Here is a 23,905-nt window from a genome sequence, read left to right as displayed (position 1 = left end):
TCTTATTCTGCAACTAGACAGTAAATTTCCTTAGTGTGCCTCTTGTCTTCTTTATCAATGTTGCCCAGTGCCTATAGTGTAGATAGAGTATTTGTGTGGAGCTTTAAAGTTCATAAAATTATTTTCTTTTCTTCATTTGTTCCCCACCAAAATTCTTTTAGAGTAAATATAATTCCTGTTTTATAGATGGAGAAATAAGTTTTAAGTGGCTTGCCCATGGCAGTTAGTAACTAAGAGATAAGTCCTGTTTTATTTTTTTCCTTTAAGTAAGGTTTATTGAGGTATAATCTACAAAGAATAAAATTCCCCATTTTTAGCAGACATGTCTGTGATTTTTGACAAATGCACACAGTTGCATCAGCACCACCAGTCAATATATAGAATAGTTCCATTACTCCAAAAAATTCCCTCATTACCCCTTTTTAGCTGACCCTTTTCCTCAATCCCCAGCCCTATCAACCACTGGTCTATTTTCTGTACCTATTGTTTACCTTTTACAAAATGCTATAAAAGTGAAATTATCAGTATATAGCCTTTTGAGTCTGGCTTTTCTCAGTTATAATAATACATTTGCAATTCATCTATATTGTTGCAATATAGGTGTATAATATGTTGACCTCAAGTGATCCGCCTGCCTCAGCCTCCCAAAGTGCTGGGATTACAGGTGTGAGCCTGTATATACATCTATATTGGTCATATGTTTCCTTTTTATTGCTGAGTAATAAGCCATTATATGGATGTAAACCAGTTTGTTAATTCTTTCTCAGTTGATGGACATTTGAGTTGTTTCCATTTGAGGACATCTCCAAATAAAATAGCTGTAAACAATTATGTACACATGTTTATATAAATGTAAGTTTCCATTTCTCTTGGGTAAACACCCAGGAGCGTGATTACTGGGTTGTATGGCAGGTGTATGTTTAAGTTTATAAGAAACTGTCAAAATTTTCCAAAGTTACTATATTTTTGCATTCCCCCTCTACAATGAATAAGAGTTCAATATTCTCTGCATCCTCACGAACCATTGGTATTTTTAATACAAATCCTACTTTCTACTGAACTATGACTACCTCGTCTTAGCCATCTTTTTACCACTTTGTTATTCTAATAGAAAAAGAAACTTTTTTTTTTTTTTTGAGGCAGTGTCTTACTCTGTCACCCAGGCTGGAGTGCAGTGGTGTGATCTCGGCTCACAGGAACCTCTGCCTTCCGGAGTTCAAGCGAATCTCTTGGCTTAGCCTCCTGAGTACCCGGGATTACAGGTGCATTCCACCATGCTGTCTAATTTTTGTGTTTTTAATAGAGACTGGGTTTTGACATGGTTGGCCAGGCTGATCTTAAACTCCTGACCTCAAGTGATCCACCCGCCTCAGCCTCCCAAAGTGCTGAGATTACGGGTGTGAGCCACCGCGCCTGACCAGGAAACGAAACAGTTAAAACATATCATTGGTTTACGAGTATCCTCATACTAGTCTGGGAGAGGTATACCACATGTTGGGAAGAAATTATTGGAAGAATATTGTTAAGAGAGGGGAACTGGAAACTATTACTGGAAGCAGTTCCAAGGTACGTGTCCTAGAGATGGGTCAGAAGAATTGGAGGATTGTCTGTATCTGAGAAGTGGCATTGGAGTGAGTTTTCTTAAAGGTGTCTTCTATGTGATGGGTGAAAAGGATAAGTGTCCCTGGACTAGAGTGTAATTATAACATTTAGGTAGATAAGTCAATCTAACAACAGGTTACAGAGCTAGGAAAAGCTTCTCTGAAGATATTTATTCTTTCTTCTGAGTTCTGACATTCTAGACCTTATCCATCACTGCTACTATCACTTATGTCCTAGGATTCTGCTTTCAAATAATTGTCTCTTCACTGTGGAAACCTGATTCATTCACTATGTGGAATTTTCACAAGTGTTTTTGAAATTAAATACTTAAGCGTAGTAACTATAGATGACCAGCCATATCAACTACATTTTTTTAAAACTAGATACTAATTTTTTTTTTCAGAATGGCAGTTCTCATTTGATTTTAAGGGGATGTGCTACACTGAAGAATATATGAGCAGTTCTAACACTTGGAATCACATTACTCATGAGTCCAAATAAGGACCAAAAATGTTTGCTTGGTGGATTGAGAAGAAAATACGTGTAAGCATGCAAATTAAATTCTAGCAGAGCTGGGCACAGTATCACACACCTGTTGTCCCAGGTACTCTGGAGGCTAAGGCAGGAGGATCGCTTGAGCACAGGAGTTTGAGACTATAGTGCACTCTTATCTCACCTGTGAATAACCACTGCATTCCAGCCTGAGCAACGTAGTGCAACCCTATCTTTTAAAAAACAAAGAAAGAGAAACATGGAGGGAGGGTGAGACGGAAGGAGAGGAAGAAGAAGGAGGAAGAAAGGAAGCGAGAGAAGGAGGGAGAAATGTAAACACTAGCAAGATGAAATTACTCATTAATTGCCTACTACTACATGTCATTACTGATATTTATATGGATGCATATTTAGATAATTGTCAGTTTTTATGTATTTGACAGTATATCTTTATTTTGGCAATGATATTTTAATAATTTAATATTGTATAGCTTTTGATGATACCAAACATCTAAAAGCAACTTTTTTTGTTTTAAAGCAAAGTAAAAATTAAAGCTTAGTAAAAACAAATCTGATGTTATTAATCATTTTCTAAGAAACCATTTACTACCAACTTACATCATATATGCACATGCAAAGGCCTCTGCAAATTGCTTATATGGAAATAAAACAGCTGGTGTGACCCCCCTAGAGATGCTTAGCCATTCACTTGAACATTAACCTGATGAAACAAAGGGTCCGTAGGATTGATTTATTCACTTGATTGTTCGGAGGATCATGTCTTCATAATAGTCAATAGATAACAGTTGGATAAGAATAATTCTGATTTTTTTGAAAATGAAAATCAGGGCTGGGACTAGGGTGAGGCAAACAAGGCATCTAGGACATATGATGTAAGGAGGTGCCTACTCTCAGAGTGGGCAAAGAGCATGGATGGCCCCTGGGAGCCACTGCCTCTACCTAAGGCCACTAGCTTGCCTCACCCTGGTCAAGACCCTGGGAAAATTATCTGATACCAGTCATGGTTTTAATCAGTTAAATTTGGGCAGTGTAAATGAGTGATTCGAAAAGAGACCAAATGAACCTTTTCAAGTTTCTTATTTTCTTTTTTGCATGGGACAGCTCTTGCTCTAACGTTGTTTCGTTTTGGTTTTGTTTTGTTTTGAGATGGAGTTTTGCTCTGTCACCCAGGCTGGAGTACAGTGGCACTATCTCAGCTCACCGCAACCTCCACATCCCTGATTCAAGCAGTTCCCCTGCCTCAGCCCCTCAAGTAGCTGGGATTGACAGGCACACGCCACCACGCCTGGCTAATTTTTTTGTATTTTTAGTAGAGATGGGTTTTTACCATGTTGGCTAGACTGGTCTCGAACTCCTGACCTCAGGCAATCCGCCTGCCTCAGCCTCCCAAAGTGCTGGGATTACAGGCATGAGCCACTGCACCCAGCCTAGCTCTAACTTTTTTTAGCAGTGTCACTGAGTTCTGAGTAGTCTGTATGTGTTCATGTAATGTGAAGTAAGATCACCAGTTCATTTACATAATTCCAAAATATGTATTAAACAGAAAAAACAAGTAGGACAATTCTAGGTTGACAATTCAAAAACATTTGGGGCATGACCACAGAGAGTTTTTATTTTCTATATTAGTGTTAGCTCAAATATATTAGCTTAAAAGTATCTTCTCTCATGTTAAGAGTTAGGATGTGGTGTGACAATTTCTAGGAATGTGTATTGATATCTTACAGTTGTGTATTTCTTGAACTATGAGTGGTATATTTGGTGGTTTTTAGTCTTAACTTTTTTTTTGAGAGAAAATATATTAGACCACTAATTTCAGAATGATATAATGGGAAGAGCAGGTAGGTATAGAGAGAAATAGGATATTTTAGGTTGACTTTTCATACTACAAAGCTCAACTGGGTTGGGTAAATGGTTAAAGGATTTACACAACAAATACTAACTTTAAAATGTGCATAAAGCCGGGCGCGGTGGCTCAAGCCTGTAATCCCAGCACTTTGGGAGGCCGAGACGGGCGGATCACGAGGTCAGGAGATCGAGACCCTCCTGGCTAACACGGTGAAACCCCCGTCTCTACTAAAAATACAAAAAATTAGCCGGGCGAGGTGGTGGGCGCCTGTGGTCCCAGCCACTCGGGAGGCTGAGGCAGGAGAATGGCGTGAACCCAGGAGGCAGAGGTTGCGGTGAGCTGAGATCCGGCCACTGCACTCTAGCCTGGGCGACAGAGCAAGACTCCGTCTCAAAAAAATAAATAAATAAATAAAATAAAATAAAATAAAATGTGCATAAATTGAATTGAGAGCTTATACCTGCCCACACTTGTCCATTCTAAATTCTCCAGGTTTTGTCCCTATATTCAGTAAAATGTTCGTAAAGCAGAGGGGAAAAGGGCAAAATATCTCTCCTCACAGAATTTCTTTTATTAAAGAACAATTTAATGTCATGTCTTCTGCTTTTGTAGAAGATCAAAACAAAGTGTGATCTCTCTTGGTTTTGTAAAACTATTTAAGGCAGTCTACTAAGTACATCCACATAAATGACATAATCTAATCTTTACTACAATCCACTGATAAATATCATTGTCCTCATTGTTAGAGATGAAACTGATGCTGATAAGAGTTAAATAACTCAACTGTGATTACATAGTCAAAACTAAAAGTAATTCATTTTTTTCCCCGAAACAAAACTAATGTCCTTTTTCCTTAGTCTCATTTAGACAGAAAAAAAACTCATGATAAATTATTGCTTATATTCCAGGAAAATTTTTTCCTCTGGGCGTGAAGTTATATTCCTCTTTCTTGTTTTCATAAAAATGAAAACTTTGTAATTTAATGTGTTTCCTTTTTGTCTTCATTGCCAGAAAACTCAGAGCTGAATATCTTGTACCAGGTGTTATAATCTTTTTTTTCCTCTTTCGCTTTTGATACCTCAGAATAACTTTATCTGTTTCCTTCAGGTGGGCTGTAATCTATCTTACTCTAAAATTTCTTCACTTGTACTCAGATTAAGACCTCTTAGGTGTAAATAAAATATAAACCTTAAATAATTAGATATTAAAAATAGGTAAACGGAAAAGATAAACTGATAGGATCTCACTTTTAGATAACAGTAGCAGGACTTCAAATAAAACATTCATTTTGAAAAGATTTTGAGTATAAGAAATGTGATTTCAGGCCCGATGCAGTGGTTCACACTTGTAATCCCAGCACTCAAAAAGGCCAAGGTGGGAGGAACGCTTGAGGCTAAGTGTTCAAGACCAGCCTGGACAACCTAGAAAGATCCCATCTTCACAAAAAATTCAGAATTTAGCTGGGCATGGTGGTGCACGTCTGTATTCCCAGCTACTAGGGAAGTTGAAGCAGAGAGATAGCTTGAGCCCAGGAGGTTAAGGCTGCAGTGAATCATAATCACATCACGGCCCTCCAGCTTGAGTAACAGCAAGACTGTCTTCTAAAAAAAAAAAAAAGAAGAAATGTGACTCCTTCAAATGGCTTCTAGCTTGAGCTTATCACTCAGTAGTCTTCATTAGTTGCATTTAGTTTTCATCTGTTTTTATCCATTCATCTTTGCCTTAAAGAAACAAGATTTACTGATTACCTTTGGAAATTCTAATTCTGCTTTTCTTTGTATATATTTTATCCACATGTCCTTAGAATATAAGTTTTTGAGAGTAAGAAAAGTATCCTCCATCAGCCAAATGCCTAATAGAATACTGAGTTCAGTTGTAAGAAGCTGATATAGAAGCCCTTTTCTCATGGCTCTTGGAGCTGTATAAGGGCAGTGGGAAGAACACCATTTAGGAAGCTATTCCAGTATTTCAGTGAGTGATGGTGGTGTCTTGAACTAGATTGGTGATGACGAGATAAAACAAAAATGGACTGATATGAAAGCTATTTAAGAAGCATAATCACAGGGCTTGGTGATTGAGTACATTAGGGACTGATTAAGAGAGGACGAATGAGAATTGATGCCTAGGTTTTTGGCTTGTGTCTTTAGTGGTGCTACAAAGAACCTAGAAGAAAGAGTTTGGGGAAGAAAAGTTCAAGAAAATATCTAAGTGGATATATACACTGGAGATTTGGAAATGTAGGTTCTTGTGCCCAAGAAAGAGAATTCATCTGGTAATAGAAATTTGAAAGTCACAACATAAAGATGTTACTTCACATGGAAATAGAGAAAATGAACCAGTGAGACTATATAGAGTGAGAACAGAAGAAGGCTTGTGACAGAATGGTGATGACTACCAGCATTTAACGGAAGGGCATGGGAAAAAATGCTTACACAAAGAGTGAAGAGTGACCAGCATCAGTGAGGAGCATCGGGAAGAGAGTAGAGTCCCTAAAGCCCAGGGAGAAGCATTTATAACAGAGCCATTGTCCGCAGTGACATGTGCTCTCAAGAGGTCAGGCCAAAGAAAGATTTTTAAAAAAGAGTGATTTGGATTTAATAGGATGCTAAAGGGCCGGGCATGGTGGCTCATGCCTGTAATCCCAGCACTTAGGGAGGCTGAGGCAGGCAGATCACTTGAGCTCAGGAGTTTAAGACCAGCCTGGCCAACATGGCAATACCCCATCTCTACAAAAGATACATAAATTAGCCAGGCTTGAGGGCATGCACCTGTAGTCCCGGCTACTTGGGAGGCTGAGGTGGGAAGATCTGGGAGAATTGCCTGAGCCCAGGAGGTGGAGGTTGCAGTGAGCCAAGATTGTACCACTGCACTCCAGCCTGGGTGGCAGAGTCAGAGCCCTGTCAAAAAAAAAAAAAGAAGAAGATGCTAAAGCAGTTTCAATGGAGCTGGAGGTAAAAAGCAGATTGCCATGAAAAATAGGCAATCCTTAGAATATTTGAAGAAGAAAAGATAGGACAATTGAGGAAAGGGCATGAGATCAAGAGCTTTTACTAGGCCGGGCACGGTGGCTCCCGCCTGTAATCCCAGCACTGGGAGACAGAGGTGGGTGGATCCCTTGAGGCCAGGAGTTTGAGACCAACCTGGCCAACATGGTAAACCCGTCTCTACTAAAAACAAAAAATGTCACCGGGCGTGGTGGCAGACGCCTGTAGTCTCCGCTACTCGGGAGCCTGCGGCAGGAGAAGCACTTGAACGCAGGAGGTGGAGGTTGCAGTGAACTGTGATCATGCCACTATACTCCATCCTGGGTGACAGAGCAAGACTCTGTCTCAAAAAAAAAAAAAAAAAAAGAGCTTTTGCCTCTCAAAGCTAGAGATTACCCAATTTAAATAGTGACAGGAAGAAGCAAAATAGAGACATTAAAAGTACAAAAAAGAAAGGGATAATCAGTTGAACAAAAGTGATAGGAAAGGAGGAGACTCATAGCAAAGTCATGGAACTCAGCTTTAGACCACCAGTGTTACCTTTTCCATTTTGAAGAGTAGAAAAAATAATTATGTGAAAACAGAAGTAAGTTTATAGGTTTAGTGGTATTTATTTATCTATCATTTGAGACTGGGCACGGTGGCTCCTACCTGTACCCACAGCACTTAGGAAGGCCAAGGCAGGCAGATCGCTTGAGCTCAAGAGTTCAAGACTAGCCTGGACAACATGGTGAAACTGTCTCTACAAAAAATATGAAAATTAGCCAGGCATAGTGGTACACATCCCAGCTGCTTAGGAAGCTGAGGTGAGAGGATTGCTTGGGCCTGAGAGGTTGAGGCTTCAGTGAGTGGTGATTGCACCACTACAGTCCAGGCTGGGTAACAGAGCTAGACTCTATCTAAAAAAACACTAAAAATAAGAAAAATTATCTGTCCTTTGAAGCCCTCCCTAACTCAGGAGAGAAAAATATACCCTTTTCTACCTCATTCCTATAACTTTTTAAATATTTCTGTTAATGTTCATATTATTGTGTGATTATGCATCTGTCTTACCCATTAGATTGACAAATTCCTCTTTGTGTCTTAGCCTTTAGCATAATATTTAGCAGATAATAAGTACTCATTCAAATGTTTGTTAAACTAATGGTTCTTCTCAATCTTCAATAATATAAAGCTGTCAAATAGAAAGCTTTAGAAACTGTCATCAAAAAATAAGTGTCACTCTGATACTGATACTATTTTAGCTGAAGAAAGCACAGAAGCTCTCTCCTGTATCCAAGAACAGTTTTAGAGATCTATCTGAAAGTAGGCCATAGGAAGTCATATCTGAAAGGTTTGTCTACAGTAGAGCTACTTCCTAAAACCTTGGAGATGGTAGTTGTAGGCACAGCAACCTCTATGGTTATCACACTTATATAGAATAATATATATTTGTAGAATATAAACCATCTGTTTTGGCTGGGCAGGGTAACTCAGGCCTCTGATCCCATCACTTTGGGAGGCCAAGGTAGGAGGATTACTTGAGTCTAGGAATTTGAGACCAGCCTGGGCAACATAGCAAGACCCCTAGCATGGTGGCACAAACCTGTAGACCTGGCTACTTGGTTGGCTGTTGTGGGAGGATTCTTTAAGCCCAGGAAGTCAAGGCTGCAGTGAGTCATTATTGCACCACTGCACTCCAGCCTGGGCAACAGAGTGAGACTGTATCAAAGAAAAAAAGAAAAATTTGTTTCTGAGACCTGGGATGTCTTCTACCCTCTCTGCATTGCAGTGGTTTTGCCAATAACATCTCTCAGGGCCCACAGTCATTTCAGTTAGTATTTAACCAGAATTAATCAACCACTCCTTACTTAAGTACTTAGAATGTGCAAGGCCCCATACTTACCTGAATGTTAGACTAATTCTTATTATCCTGGATAACTTTCTTCTTACAGCAGTATATGTCACATAATGAAAAGAAAACAAACCCTGCAGTTAGCCAGGTTTCTTGAAAGTGAAATCACAGTATAATTATCATTCTCTTATGGTATGTTTATGTTCCCGGATTCTAACTCATATGTTCTTTGCGATTTCTCGGAAGATTTCAGGGACATTTCAGCATCCCAAGTGCCCCTTAGGCAATCCACTTCATAAGAAGTTCCAACAAATTGCATTTTTCTTTATGTGTGTCACTCTTTTGGTTCATACTTAACTGCTTTGAAATTTTCTTAAGAATATCTTTTTACATGTTTTTCTTACGCACCTATGTAGTTAAATTTTACAGTCAGCATGCTAAAAAAAAGAAAAAAAAACTACTGTGTGGGTAAATTAATTTTTCTTTAATTGAAAATATACTTGTTTCTCAGATTCATACATACATTTCTTATCATAGTGGTGCTCTTCAAGTTAAATTGTTTTTGATTTTTTGGATATAAATAAGTATTTTAAAGAAAGATAATTATTATAGTGAAAACCAAAAACACACATGTATGATACAAGTCATATTTTCCCTATAAAGTTTTAGAAAGCTGTTTTTCCATGTGAGGATGTGTGAATTCAGGTCTGAGGAAATTTAGGGAATAAAATGTTGCAAAAAATACTGCAAATGTTGAATTTACACACATACTTCATGTATGATAAAGCTAAAGCTATTGTATTGACAGTAAGAATATATCTTGAATTTTTATAATCTTTTTCTATCAAATTCTAAAATGCTTTCAGATGAATTATGTTATACTGCCCTACTTAGGAACCAGTTACAAATTGCTTTCAAATAAGTGTATCTGGGATTAAGGAATCAGAGAAAGGAAAAGTTTTAAATTAGTCTTCTTTGTTGAAAATTGGCCTTTTGTTTTCTAGTATTCAAGAGGGAATTAGGCTTTTTACCCAACATATATAATTTTCAGTAAATAATAAGTTTGTTTAATATTGATATATTACCTTGTAGTTTTTTATATTCATTTATTTTATTTAAGCCTCACAACAACTCAGTCTTACACCTATTTCACAGAGGCAGCAGCTGAATCACAGTTGTTCATTCTGTAAAATGTTAATTCTCCTCAGTTTTGAGTTGTGTAAAAGACATTTGAATTTCTTTTAGACCATGCTCTCTGGATCACTATGTTTATATAGAACCTAATAGAACTATGTCAAAATTGTTTTGGTTTTTGTATTTTGATTTCTTCTTTAATCTTTTCATTATCTTCTTTTAAATTATAAATATCTTTGTTTTATACTACAAGTAAAGTTCAGTCTTGTGTGACCCAATATATTAGTATCTCATCATAAAAACATTTTATCTATGCATATATACCCTTTTAACATTTTATATCACATTTTCACATCTATTATGTAACATATAAACCTAGCATTTTTTAGGTTTTTTTTTTTAAGAATGAAATGTGTATTTTCCCACTGCATTTTAGAAACTTGTGATATGTTTTCTGTTAAATTATAAGTACATTTCTCTGACCTTTTTTTATCAGTAAGGAACAAGTAAATGACTTCTCTTGCTATCATTTCTAACCCTGTACTTGTATGACTGTCTTAGAATAGTAGCAGCTTATAACAAACCAAACAATTCCGAGACGTAAGGAGACACACACACACACACACACACACACAAAAATACAAAACTGTAAAATAAATCTCTGAAAATATTTGGTGGCCAGGAGACAATATTAACAATTATATGAGATAATTATAGTCATAATTCTGTATTGGCAATATCTTGCTGTAAACTTAGTCACTGATCCCATATCAAGGAGCTGACACTAAGAGAAGGCTGAAATACAACATGGAGATGGTACAGGCACTGGAGTGAGTCATGCTCTGAAAATGAGTGCTCTAAGTGGAAGATAGGGTTTAAAGTCTGAAGTTGATGCTGAAAATCAACGAGAATATGAATCAAAACCCATCAGATAATACTGAAATAGTAAAGGCCAGGGTCCAGCACAGTGGCTCACACCTATAATCCCAGTACTTTGGGAGGCTGAGGCAGGAGGATTGCTTGGAGCCCAGGAGTTGTATGGTCAAAATAATGAGACTCCGTCTCTATAAAAAAAATTTTTTTTAATAAATAAATAGCCAAATGTGGTAGCTCGTGCCTATAGTCCCAGCTTCATGGGAGGCTGAGGTGAAAGGATCGCTTGAGCCCGGGAGTTCAAGGGTGTAGTGAGCTGTGCTTGCACCACTGCACTCCAGCCTGGGCAAGAGTGAGACCCTATCTCAAAAACAAAAAAGAAAAAAAAATTTTTAATAAAAAAGTGAAGGCCCGAAACTAGACAGCAACCAGATGACTACTGTCAATAGAAGGGAAAGCAATTGTACTTGGTCACAAAGCCAGGCATCCAGAGAACATGAATGTCAGAAAGCAGAGCAGGCCAAGTAGCAAGAAGTCCAGGGTAATCAGTAATGAGATGTGCAAAAGGGTCTGAGCAAACCAATCAGAACAGAATCAAGGTTCCCACACTCCTGTTTTAAGTCCACAATAGCAGTAGATTTTAATTCAGGAACCTACTTCAGTATGTTAATAATAGCTTCTCTCTGGATCACTGTTGAGAATTACCCTAAGATCATATCCATGATTGTGAAAGAATGTTTCAGGTAGTTAGTTATGTCCCGGAGGCTGTAACAGCCCACTTGTCTCTCATTTGCTATCATTCGTGTAAAAGCATGAGTTCTCACTAAGCCTTCAGTCATAGATAGGGTATAGCTCCAAAAATGTTTCTGTCATCTTAAATGTATTAGAATAAGAAGTAGATAAACCTGCTCTGCTCTAGTCAGTGCTTCTTTCTTTCTTCCATTCTAGGCCCAAAAATTTTCAATGTAAGGAAAACAGGATGATGAAAGAATTCTTTTCAGTCATAAGAGAGATGAATGAAACTGGGGATGTTTAGAGAAGATAAGACTTAGTGAAAGATAAGAAATTCAAAGTAGGCACGTAAAACAGGCAGTAAGAGACTTGTTATACATGTCTCCAAAGTCCAGAATTAAACCGCAGGCTAGATGCTATGAGGAGACACATCCTGTTTTGTTGTTCTACTCTTTTTTTTTTTTTGAAATGGGAGTGTTTTGGTTTTATAGTTGAGTAAGGAAAACCTAGATTAATAACTAATTTGTCTTCATTTTTAAAGCTTGGGCTAGGTGGCCATAGAGTCAGAGGGGATTTCTTAATTTTATAGAGAGACTGGGTTAAATAACTTGAAGATCTCTTACAAATCTGAAATTTTGTGTATCACAGACCTTGATAGAAGGCATCTGCATTATTGTATAATGATAGCTTTTGACCCCAGAAAGACCTTACGTAATTTCAATGCTGTTTCACTTCTTAGTAGCTAAGTGACCATGGTTAATTTCTTGAGCCTTCTTTTTATTATTTATTTTTATTTAGAATTGTTTTTTTCCTTTTTTTTTTTTTTTTTTTTTTTGAGAAGGGGTCTTGCTGTGTTGCCCAGGCTGGTCTCAAACTCATGGACTCAAGCTATCCACCTGCCTTGGCCTCCCAAAGTGCTGGGATTATAGGCATGAGGCACCACACCCGGCCTTCTTGAGTTTTTTTGTTTGTTTGTTTGTTTGTTTTTTTGTTTGTTTGTTTTTTGAGGCAGAGTCTCACTCTATCACCAGGCTGGAGCACAGTGGTGCGATCTCGGCTCACTGCGACCTCTGCCTCCGGGTTCATGTGATTCTCCTGCCTCAGCCTCCCAAGTAGCTGGGATTACAGGTACCCGCCACCACGCCCAACTAATTTTTTTATTTTTAGTAGAAACGGGGTTTCACCATGTTGGCCAGGATGGTCTCAATCTCTTGACCTCACGATCCGCCCGCCTCTGCCTCCCGAAGTGCTGGGATTACAGGCGTGAGCCACCATGCCCAGCCCTTCTTGAGTCTTTGAAGCCTCAGTTTCTTCTCTTCAAAATTAAAGTAATATCAAAACTAAAGTAATATCTACCTCTTGGTATTTGAGGGTGAGTTAAATTATTATAATGTAAGATACTCAGCACAAAGCCTGGTACATTGTAGATACTCAGTGAACATTCACTTCTGTCCCCTCTCTTCCTCCCTCCAGAACTAAAATTTGTATACACTTCTTTTGAGGCAAAGAGACAATCCCAGGGTGATGTTACCCTATTAAGTGGAAGCAAGTAGTTAGGGAGATGGAGAGGCTGTAGATGACAGCAGTTTGCAGTTGCAGATATTAATACTCTTCTACAATTTGGTGTACAAAATCTGTTTTGTCCTTTATTTGGAGTATAGTGGTATTGCATTCAAAGTAATTTTTTTAAAAAGATACCTTAAATTTGCTTTAATAGTAGTTTAAAATTCTTGTTGAGCACTTAGAGTATAGAATGGATGACTTGGAATTAAAGTTATATTTTCTTTTAAACTATTTTTAATTGTCTTAAATAGGATAATGATATTTTGCTATTTTAAAAAATATTTATCTTAAAAATTCCCACTGAAGTATTTACAAGTGAAATTATCTGAGGCCAGGCACGGTGGTTTACACCTCTAATCCCAGCATTTTGGGAGGCTGAGGCGGGCAGATTGCTTGAGGTCAGGCATTCAAGACCAACCTGGCCAACATGGTGAAACCCTGTCTCTACTAAAATTACAAAAAATTAACCAGAAGTGGTGGCACACCCTTGTAATCCCAGCTACTCGGGAGGCTGAGGCAGGAGAATCGCTTGAACCCAGGGGGGGAAGGTTGCACTGAGCGGAGATCATGCCACTGCACTCCAGGCTGGGTGACAGAGTGAGTCTCCATCTCAAAAAAGAAAAGAAAAGAAAAAGAAAAATTATCTGAGATCTGGAGTATGTGTACATATATATCAGGGGGGAAAATCTGGTAACGAAATAGATAAAACAGTGTTGACAAAACAATCCTGGTAGTTCCTCAAACAATTAAACATAGAGTTACATATAACCCAGCAGCTCTACACCCAGGTATATACACAAATGAAATTAAAACGTATCCACACAAAAATTTACACACAAAACTTTTCACTGTTTCAAAATGTGTCTGTGTTTATGAGTGCAACATTATTCATAGTAACCAAAAAGTGGAAATAACCCAAATGTCCTTCAGCTGATGAGTAAACAAAATTTGGTATATCCATGCAGTGGAATATGATTTTGCCATAGAAGGAAGGAAGGATAGATGTTACAACATGGATGAACTTTAAAAATGTCATACTAAGTAAAAGAAGCCAGTCACAAAAAAAACAGACAGTATATGATTCCATTCATGTAAACTGTCTAGAACTAGGAATTCTACAAGGACAAAAAGTAGATTGATTAGTGAGAGCTTAGGGCTAGAGTGGTAGGGGCATGGCATGATAGTAGCATATAGTTAAAGCAATCAGAGTTTCTTGGGTTTTGGTTTGTTTTTTTTTGTTTTGTTTTGTGTTGTTTTTTTTTTTTTTTTTGAGATGATGGAAGTGTTTTAAAATTGTAGTAATTGTTGCATGTGTCCGTGAATATACTAAAAACTATTGAATTATACACTTCAAATGGATTAACCGTGTGGTATGTGAATTATATCTCAGGAACGCTATTTTAAAAAAGAAAATATTGACAAAATGTTGATCATTGAAGTTGGGCAGTGGAAACTGGGGACTCAGTATTCTGTCCCCTCCATTTTTGTGTCATTGAAAATTTCCATCATAAAATGCTTTATTAAAAAAATACGCAGCCGCCGGGCACGGTGGCTCACGCCTGTAATCCCAGCACTTTGGGAGGCCGAGGCGGGCGGATCACAAGGTCAGGAGATCGAGACCACAGTAAAACCCCGTCTCTAATAAAAATACAAAAAATGAGCCGGGCATGGTGGCGGGCGCCTGTAGTCCCAGCTACTCAGGAGGCTGAGGCAGGAGAATGGCGTGAACCCGGGAGGCGGAGCTTGCAGTGAGCTGAGATCACGCCACTGCACTCCAGCCTGAGTGACAGAGTGAGACGCCATCTCAAAAGAAAAAAAAAAAAAAATACGCAGCCAAGCATAGTGTCTCATGCCTGTAATCCCAGCACTTTGGGAGGCTGATACAGGTGGATCACTTGGGGTCAAGAGTTCAAAATCAGCCTGGCCAACATGGTGAAACCTCATGTACACTAAAAATATAAAAATTAGCTGAGCGTGGTGCCACACACCTGCAGTCCCAGCTACTCTGGAGGCTGAGGCAGGAGAATCATTTGAACCCAGGAGACAGAGGTTGCAGTGAGCAGAGATTGCACCACTGCATTCCAGCCTGGGCAACCAAGCAAGACTCCATCTCAAAAAAAAAAAAAAAAAGGGCAGGCGCAGTGGCTTACACCTGTAATCCCAGCACTTTGGGAGGCCGAAGCAGGTGGATCACCTGAGACCAGGAGTTCGACACCAGCCTGGCCAACATAGTAAAACCCTGTCTCTACTAAAAATACAAAAATTAGCCAGGCATGGTGGCGTACACCTGTAGTCCCAGCTACTCAGGAGGCTGACGCAGGAGAATTGCTTGAACCTGGGAGGCAGAGAGAGGTTGCAGTGAGCCAAGATCATGCCACTACACTCCAGCCTGAGTGACAGAGCGAGACTCTACCTCAAAAAAAAGAAAAGAAAAAAAAAAAACCCTTTTAAATGAAGTTTAAAGCCGAGCACAGTGGCTCACACCTGTAATACCAGCACTTTGGAAGGCCAGGGTGGGTGGATCACCCAAGGTCAAGAGTTTGAGACCAGCCTGGCCAACATGGTGAAACCCCATCTCTACTGAAAACACAAAAATTAGCCGGGCGTGGTGGCACATGCCTGTAATCCCAGCGACTCAGGAGACTGAGGCAGGAGAATCGTTTGAACCTGGGAGGCGTAGGTTGCAGTGAGCCAAGATCATGCCACTGCACTCCAGCCTGAGCGACAGAGCGAGACTCCATCTCAAATAAATAAATATATAATATCCAAAATATATATGTATTTGGTTTAAAACAAGGCTGGTTTTACCTTGTGTTACTTCAAGAGAGATGCACAGAGTTATATGACTTACTAGTCACGATGCATTTTTATTCCTATATAAAAGCATTTCCATTTAACCTCCAGTGGAGCACAGAGTTTGCATTATGCTTGTCAAAGTTATTTTCATCAAGAAATGCTATCTATGTGTCCCCTTGCCTACATCTTTGCAGAGTTTACAACTTTCAGCAATTTATTGGCATCAACTATGCAATACTGTTAAGCAGCTGCTGTACAGCTAAGCTGTTTTAATATGCTACCACTTATGCAAATAGTTAATATTAAATATCCAAGATACATGCTTTTGGATTCAAAAGAACAGTGTATCTCTCTCATAGAGATTGTTTATGCAATCATCATCATCATCATCATAATCTGGAAATTTCACAAGAACGTTCTTGCCCTTAACTCTTCAGTTTTGAAAAGTAATTATTATACTGCAACATAGTTTTTGATATTTAGTTTTGTTTTAGTTTTATTCCAAGTTTCAATTGTATAATCAGATGCAGTTCTTCATTTGTTAATGTTAATGAATAGTTCGTTCATTCATATAGTAATGGTAATTTTATTATGTATTTGATATACTAGAATTACAACATGTACTGTTAATTTTCTGAAAGTTAGTATAAAAGCATATCAGATTTTATCAGACTACATTATAGAATAGTATTGAAACGTTTCAGCTGGCCAGATTTGGTGGCTCACGCCTGTAATCCCAGCACTTTGGGAGGCTGAGGCAGGTGGATCACTTGAGCCTAGGAATTCAAGACCAGCCTGGGTGACGACCCCCATCTCAATTGTTTTTTCTTTTTTTTTTGAGACGGAGTCTCACTCTGTCACCCAGGATGGAGTGCAGTGGCACGATCTCAGCTCACTGCAACCTCTGCCTCCCAGGTTCACGCCATTCTCCTGCCTCAGCCTCCTGAGTAGCTGGGACTACAGGTGCCCACCATCTCACCCGGCTGATTTTTTGTATTTTTAGTAGAGAGGGGGTTTCACCATGTTAGCCAGGATGGTCTCGATCTCCTGACCTCGTGATCCACCCACCTCAGCCTCCCAAAGTGCTGGGATTACAGGCATCAGCCACCGCGTCCGGCCCCCCCATCTCAGTTTTTTTAAAACTGTCTCAGGTGGGCACAATGGCTCACACTTTTAATCCCAAAGCTTTAGTAAGGCCTAGACGGGAAAATAGCTTAAGCTCGGGAGTTCGAGGCTGCAGTGAGCTACAATCGCACCACTGCAGTCCATCCTGGGCACCAGAGTGAGACCTTCTCTCAATCAATAATCAATGTCTTAAACAAGTGGTGAAAGGAAAAGAGGATTGAGGCAAGGCACTTTTACAGTTTTTGAATTTTATAATGAACAAGTAATATTTCTATAAATTTAAAACAATTTTTAAAACATTTTGAAAATGACTTTCTAAATTAATGAAGCACCTGCCAGGCATAGGCTAGAACTGCCAGAATGAAACAAGGCTCTAGATTAGAACACTGCATTTAGTCATTTTGAGAAGGGAACTTACTTTCTGCCTGAGAACCTTTGGGTAAATCCTGCTGCACAAATTATCGCATCCATATACACAGAGATTGTACTCAACAGTGTCATTAAGATGAATAGCCTCACTTTGGGAGGCCGAGGCAGGCAGCTGACTTGAAGTCACAAGTTTGAAACCAGCCTATGCAACATGGTGAAACCCCATCTCCACAAAAATAAAAAATAAATTAGCCAGGCATGGTGGTGCATGCCTATAGTTCCAACTGCTAAGGAGGCTGAGATGGGAGGATTGCTTGAGACTGGGAGGCAGAGGTTGCAGTAAGCCGAAATTGCACCATTGCACTCCAGCCTGGGTGATGGAGCCAGACCTTGTCTCAGGAAAAAAAAAAAAAAAAAAAAAAAAAGCCGTACGGCAGAGAGAAAACATGTGAGCTGGTCCTTTATTCATAAATGGGATCACACAACCAAAAACTATCAGAAACTGGAGAAAAAGCATAGAAGGAAAAAAATAGCAATAAACAGATAAACTGACCCCCTTTCCCAGAGGGGAAAACAAATTCTGGATCAGAAAAGAACTTCCAAATTATTATAATTAATTTATTCAGAAATATTTGGAAAAGTAGTATATCCGTAATATAAAAATCAGTGGGCCAGATACAGTGGCTTATGCCTGTAATCCCCAATTTTGAGAGGCCAAGGCAAGTGGATTGCTTGAGTTCAGCCTGGGCAACATGGCGAAACCCCGTTTCTACAAAAAAAAAAAAAAAAATGCAAAAATAATTAGCCAGTCATGGTTGGTGCATGCCTGTAGTCCCAGCTACTCAGTGGGAGGATCACTTGAGCCCAGGAGGCGGAGGTTGCTGTGAGCCAAGATTGTGCCACTGCACTCCAGCCTGGGCGACAGAGCAAAACCTGTCTCCAAAAAATAAAAATTTTAAAAGTTGGTGATATTTTGAAAAATCGTGAAAATAAAAATCATGAAATAAAGTATAAGTAAAAATGCCAATAGAGGGATATAGGAACAGTTAAGAAACCCTCCAAAAACTTAGAAAAAGGTAAAAAGATGGAAAGCCAAAGAACATAGAAGATTCTCGCAAGAAAGAAATTACCTACAAGGAAATGAAGAATCAGTATGGCATCAGAGTTTTCAGAAATTTGATTTTAGAAGACAGAGCAGTAATATCATGAAAGTACAACACTTCTTTTACAGCACCAGCGCCCTCTCAGAACATTAATAAATTGTATACCATCAAATAACAAACAGAATGAAGGAGGAAGGAGTTCAAGACTAGCCTGGGTAACAAAGTCTCTACAGAAAGTTAAAAAGTTAGCTGGGGACAGTGGCAGGTGCCTGTGGTGCCAGCGGCTCAGAAGGCTGAAGCAGTAGGATCCCTTGAGCCCTGGAGTGAAGGCACTGCAGTGAGCCATATTTGCGCCACCGCACTACAGCCTGAGCAACAGAGCAAGACCCTGTCTCAACAAAAAGAAAGAAAGGGAGGTAAAACCGGAGGCGGGGAAGGGAGAGAAAGAGAGGGAAGTACAAGAAATAATGGAACTTGCCAAAGTGTACAATAAAAAGAAATTTCAGTCTTAAAAGCAGTCAGTACAGAATTGATCTCAGCAAACAACACGATTAAGAGGCTAGATAATATTAGGTAATAAGGAAAAAGGCATACATTGTTTCTATCAATGAGAAAACAAAAGGGCAGAAACTCTGAAAAGAAGAGAAAAAAAATATTTGTTAGAAAGTTGAAGTACAAATAGGAACCTAAATCAATGGCATGACTTTTGAGCAGTAGATAAAGTATAAGAAAAAGAATCCAGTCGAACTTAGTACTTAAAACATTCTGGGCCGGGCGCGGTGGCTCAAGCCTTTAATCCCAGCACTTTGGGAGGCCGAGACGGGCGGATCACTAGGTCAGGAGATCGAGACCATCCTGGCTAACACGGTGAAACCCCGTCTCTACTTAAAAATACAAAAAACTAGCCGGGCGAGGTGGCGGGCGCCTGTAGTCCCAGCTACTCAGGAGGCTGAGGCAGGAGAATGGCGTAAACCCGGGAGGCGGAGCTTGCAATGAGCTGAGATCGTGCCACTGTACTCCAGCCTGGGCGACAGAGCAAGACTCCGTCTCAAAAAAAAAAAAAAAAATTCTGCTTTGAGCGTCACAGTTTCCTTTTCTGTAGTCACATTCTCTGCAGTAAGCAATATTTACAAATAATGAGACGATGCTACAAATAAACCCACAGACCAATCAGAAAAATGATAGTTATAGAAGAGGAAAGTAGAATCAAAAGGTAGGGGAATGAGACGCCAAACTCAAATGCAAACAGTGAGAGCGGAATCTGAAATAGGAGATGAAGCCAATCCCCAGAAGCCAGACACAGGATAAGAACCAAACCAAGTTAGAAGCAAAGCAGAGGGCTTCAAACTGATTTCATCTTACCAAAGGATTTCTCTTCATAGTAACAAAAATGTGTTCTAATTATTGCTCATTATGTTGGTTTATTTCCTATTTGCTTTGTCAGTTTGTGAATTGGGATCTCATGAATAATGATCATTTCATTGTAATAGTAACATCAATTAGGATAGGACAGTTTACCTCAAAAAAGGTCAGTGCAAGACATATTCAAGTACTTTCATGGCTATGAACACTTAATATAATAAAGAAGTTCTTGCGGCCAGGTGCGGTGGCTCACGCCTATATCCCAGCATTTTGGGAGGCCAAGGCGGGTGGATCATGAAGTCAGGAGTTCAAGACCAGCCTGGCCAAGATGGTGAAACCCCATCTCTACTAAAAATACAAAAAATTAGCCGGGCGTGGTGGTGGGCACCTGTAATCCCAGCTACTCGGGAGACTGAAGCAGAGAATTGCTTAAACCCGGGAGGCAGAGGTTGCAGTGAGCCGAGATCACACCACTGCACTCCAACCTGGGCGACAGAACGAGACTCCATCTCAAAAAAAAAAAGTTCTTTCTAATTTTTCCCTTTAGCATAATCCCACACCTATCTCCAGTAATACAGCCAGAAAAATACCTCAGTCATTGAAGAGTAAAACACTAAAACAGTATGGCATGGGTGCATAAATAGACAGACTGTGGAAACAGAGTTTTAAAGTCCATAAATAAATAATATACTTATGGCAGTTTAGTACATTATTTGGCATTTAGTACCTGATGTTGTTATAGGAGAGCCATCTTGAGGGGACAGTTGTTGGATTCATATGTTTCACCATAAGCCGGGATAAACTTTAAACAGATCAAAGATCTATATGTTTGAGAAAGAAAAGAGGTCGGGTGCAGTGGCTCACGCCTGTAATCCCAGCACTTCGGGAGGCCGAGGTGGATGGATCATAAGGTCAGGCGTTCAAGACCAGCCTGGCCAAGATGGTGAAACCCCGTCTCTATTAAAAAGACAAAAATTAGCGGGCAGGGTGGTAGGCACTTGTAATCCCAGCTACTCTGGAGGCTGAGGCAGAGAGTTGCTTGAACCCGGGATGCGGAGGTTGCAGTGAGCTGAGATCTTGCCACTGCACTCCAGCCTGGGCGACAGAGTGAGACTCCATCTCAAAAAAAAGAAAAGAAAAGAAAAACCATAAAAGTAACTTAAGAAAATATAGGAAGAAAACGTGGAGAGGACCATAGAAGAAAAGATTGACATATTCTGCTACATCACAATCAAATGTTCTTCATAACAAAAAAAAGGGGAAGGGAGTCATAAACAAAGTCAAGTAAGAGATAAACTGGAAAAACTGACAATGATATTAAAGACAAAGGGCTAATTTCCCTAACATATAAAGAGCTCCTTGAAATGTATAAGAAAATGACCACTCAGTAGAAAAAATGGACCAAGGTGATCAACTGGAAGAAAAAAAAAAAAAACTGCTTAACTTCACTGTAGAAGGAATGCAAAATAAACATACCCAAACACTTACTAGACTGGCAAAAATCCTAAAAGGTAACAGAAGCTTACATTTTATCAATTATAAAACTAAAGCTCATTGAATTAGATTAGGCAGCCTAAGTTTAACCAATAATAGTGTCAAGAATAGATGTGTCGTTTACTAATAGCTTCATACTAAAACAGTACCACTACATGTGCTTGGCCAGGTGCAGTGGCTCATGTCTATAATCCCAGCACTTTGGGAGGCCAAGGCTGGAGAATCACTTGAGGCCAGGAGTGAGAGACCAGCCTGAACAACATAGGCCAGCCTGAACAACATAAGACCTCATGTCTACCAAAAATTTAAAAATTAGCTGGGTGTGGGGGCATGCACCTGTAGTCCTAGCTACTCAGGAGGCTGAAGCAGTAGGATAGCTTGAATGAACTGTAATCACACACACCATAGCACTCTAGCATGGACATCAGAGCAAGACCCTGTCTCTAAAAAAAAGAAATTAAAGTGGGATTTTCTTTGTTCAAATTTACCATAGATATAAATTGGATCATTATGTAAGCCAAACATAATAAAATTGAAAATATGTTCTAAATGTTATTTTGGTACCCACTGTAGCTGTATTATCCTAATAAGAATTTTACAGAATTTTACTGCTTTTAAAGTGTTCTTTGCCTAGATTTCAGAAACTGCTAATATTTTTTGTATAGTAACTTTAACAAAACTGGTACTGTGACAACACCCCAAACCAGGGTGATCTTAGGTAAAGCAAAGATGTGAATTTCCCTTCTAAATCTCCTAACCAACATCAGGGATGATATGTTTCCTGTAACTGCTTCTATACCAACAACAGAGGGAAGCCAAAGAGAAACAGAATTATGGCCTCCTCTAGGACACTTGGGAGCCAAAACCCTCTGCTTATCACACTCTGGATTCCTTCCTTTTCTCCCTCCTCTCCTGGCCCTCCCTCCCTGCCTCCCCCAACAAGTATGAGAGACTAAACTCCCCTTTACCTTATTTATCTGTAGAATACTGCTAGATTGTTTTGGAGGGGATTTTTGCTGTTATTTTATCTTCATGCCAGAGATACAAAAGTTATGGCTAATCAAGAGATGTTCTTTCAGATAGAAAGTTTTTCTTTTCATAGGTTTTCCCTTCTACTTATCTTGGTAAGTAGAATAGGACCTGAAATCTACCATAACACCATACCCATTTGACATCAAATCAATAATTATATGCTTCACCGTAGAGGAGCATATAAATGAAACAACATAATCCAGAAAGCAAAAAGAGCCCCCAAATGGCCCAAATAATCATATATCAGATTGGCAATGTCTGCAGGTTTAGGCATTCTCATGTACATTGGCCAAGCCAGGCCCACTACTACAGAAGGGAGAAAGGATTCTGGCACCGTTTCTTCTGACACCTGTCATGGCCCTAAAATCTATTAAGGTTATATGGCTTAAACTCAGCAACACTGCTTTAAAATACCCACTCAAGTTAGATGGTTCTAAATAGAACTAATGACAGCCAGAGGAGAAAAGCCTGCAGGAACTTGCTCCAACACAGCTTCAACACAGAGCTGGTGTCTATAAACAGATTAGTAGAAGAGAGCAGAACATGGTTCTATCACCATAACTTTTGTGTTTTGACATGAAGATACAATAAGATAAGAGGAAAAAATTACCTGTTACATAGCCTACCACTGTTCTGTTCTGATAAATAAAGATAAAGGAGAGTTTAGCCTGCCATCTCTCCATTTACTTGTATATGATGTATCAATTTAGTAATTAATCATAAATACCCACTAACTAGTGTTATGTACTAAAGATTTGTCTATGGATATGAAAGACAGATACACTTGGGAGAAAGAACGGGTGAAAATTTTTATCTTTTCAGAAAGTTCATCGCAACTAATGCTTAGTTCAAAGGGCAGCTGCAACCAACCCCACTTATCATTTGTAAAAGGATAAGGGATAATACAGCTAAAGAAATCCTGAATCTGTATTAAACTTAGTGTTCAACTGCTGACTAGTAGCCAAGATTGGATTCTTTTTCTCTACCATCTTTATATTAAAGACTTCAAAGGAAATGGGACAGTTTAAAAGAAAGAAGAGAACAAGTTAAATGCTTAAACGATCTACTCAGTGAATATATATAGAACATCTACAGTGGAAGGTAACTATGGCAGTGGTCCCCAAATTTGTCTATTAGAATCACTTGAGATCTTCAAAAATTCCAAAATACAAAAAAATTAGCCAGGCGTGGTGGCGTGCGCCTGTAGTCCCAGCTACTCAGGCACTGAGGCAGGAGGATGGCTTGAGCCCAGGAGGTAGAGGCTGCAGTGAGCCGAGACCATGCCACTGCATTCCAGCCTAGGTGACAGTGAGATCCTATCTAAAAAAAAAAAAAAATTCCAAAGCCCAGACCACACTCCGCAGCAGTTATCTCACAGTCTCTGGGGTTGGGACACAGTCATCACTGGCAATATTTGAAGCTCCACAGGTGATTCCAATGTGCAGAAAAACATGGAAACCACTAGACTATAGAATGTTGTAATTGTCAGTTATCATATTAAATGAATATTAATTATTATAAGATTCATGTGCATGATTGTAAT

At 39.2% G+C, this 23,905-nt stretch overlaps 1 protein-coding gene across 4 annotated transcripts in view; it reads left to right on the top strand.

Annotated features, from left to right (window-relative positions):
• The window catches only part of PIBF1 (progesterone immunomodulatory binding factor 1), a 267,479-nt gene that overhangs the window by 214,977 nt on the left and 28,597 nt on the right, over positions 1-23,905 (top strand). Inside the window, exon 17 of one of the 4 annotated variants that reach the window (XR_002725238.2) lies at positions 2,006-2,145. The exons of the other annotated variants lie outside the window; for them this stretch is intronic. The gene's annotated coding sequence lies outside the window, so the exon portion shown is untranslated. The remainder of the gene's footprint in view (positions 1-2,005; positions 2,146-23,905) is intronic. 4 annotated transcript variants of the gene reach the window in all.

Source organism: Piliocolobus tephrosceles, chromosome X, assembly GCF_002776525.5.
Source record: "Piliocolobus tephrosceles isolate RC106 chromosome X, ASM277652v3, whole genome shotgun sequence".
Classification (NCBI taxonomy): domain Eukaryota; kingdom Metazoa; phylum Chordata; class Mammalia; order Primates; family Cercopithecidae; genus Piliocolobus; species Piliocolobus tephrosceles.
The sequence above is the reverse complement of the archived record's forward strand: the minus strand, read 5'-3'. Positions and strand labels throughout refer to the sequence as shown.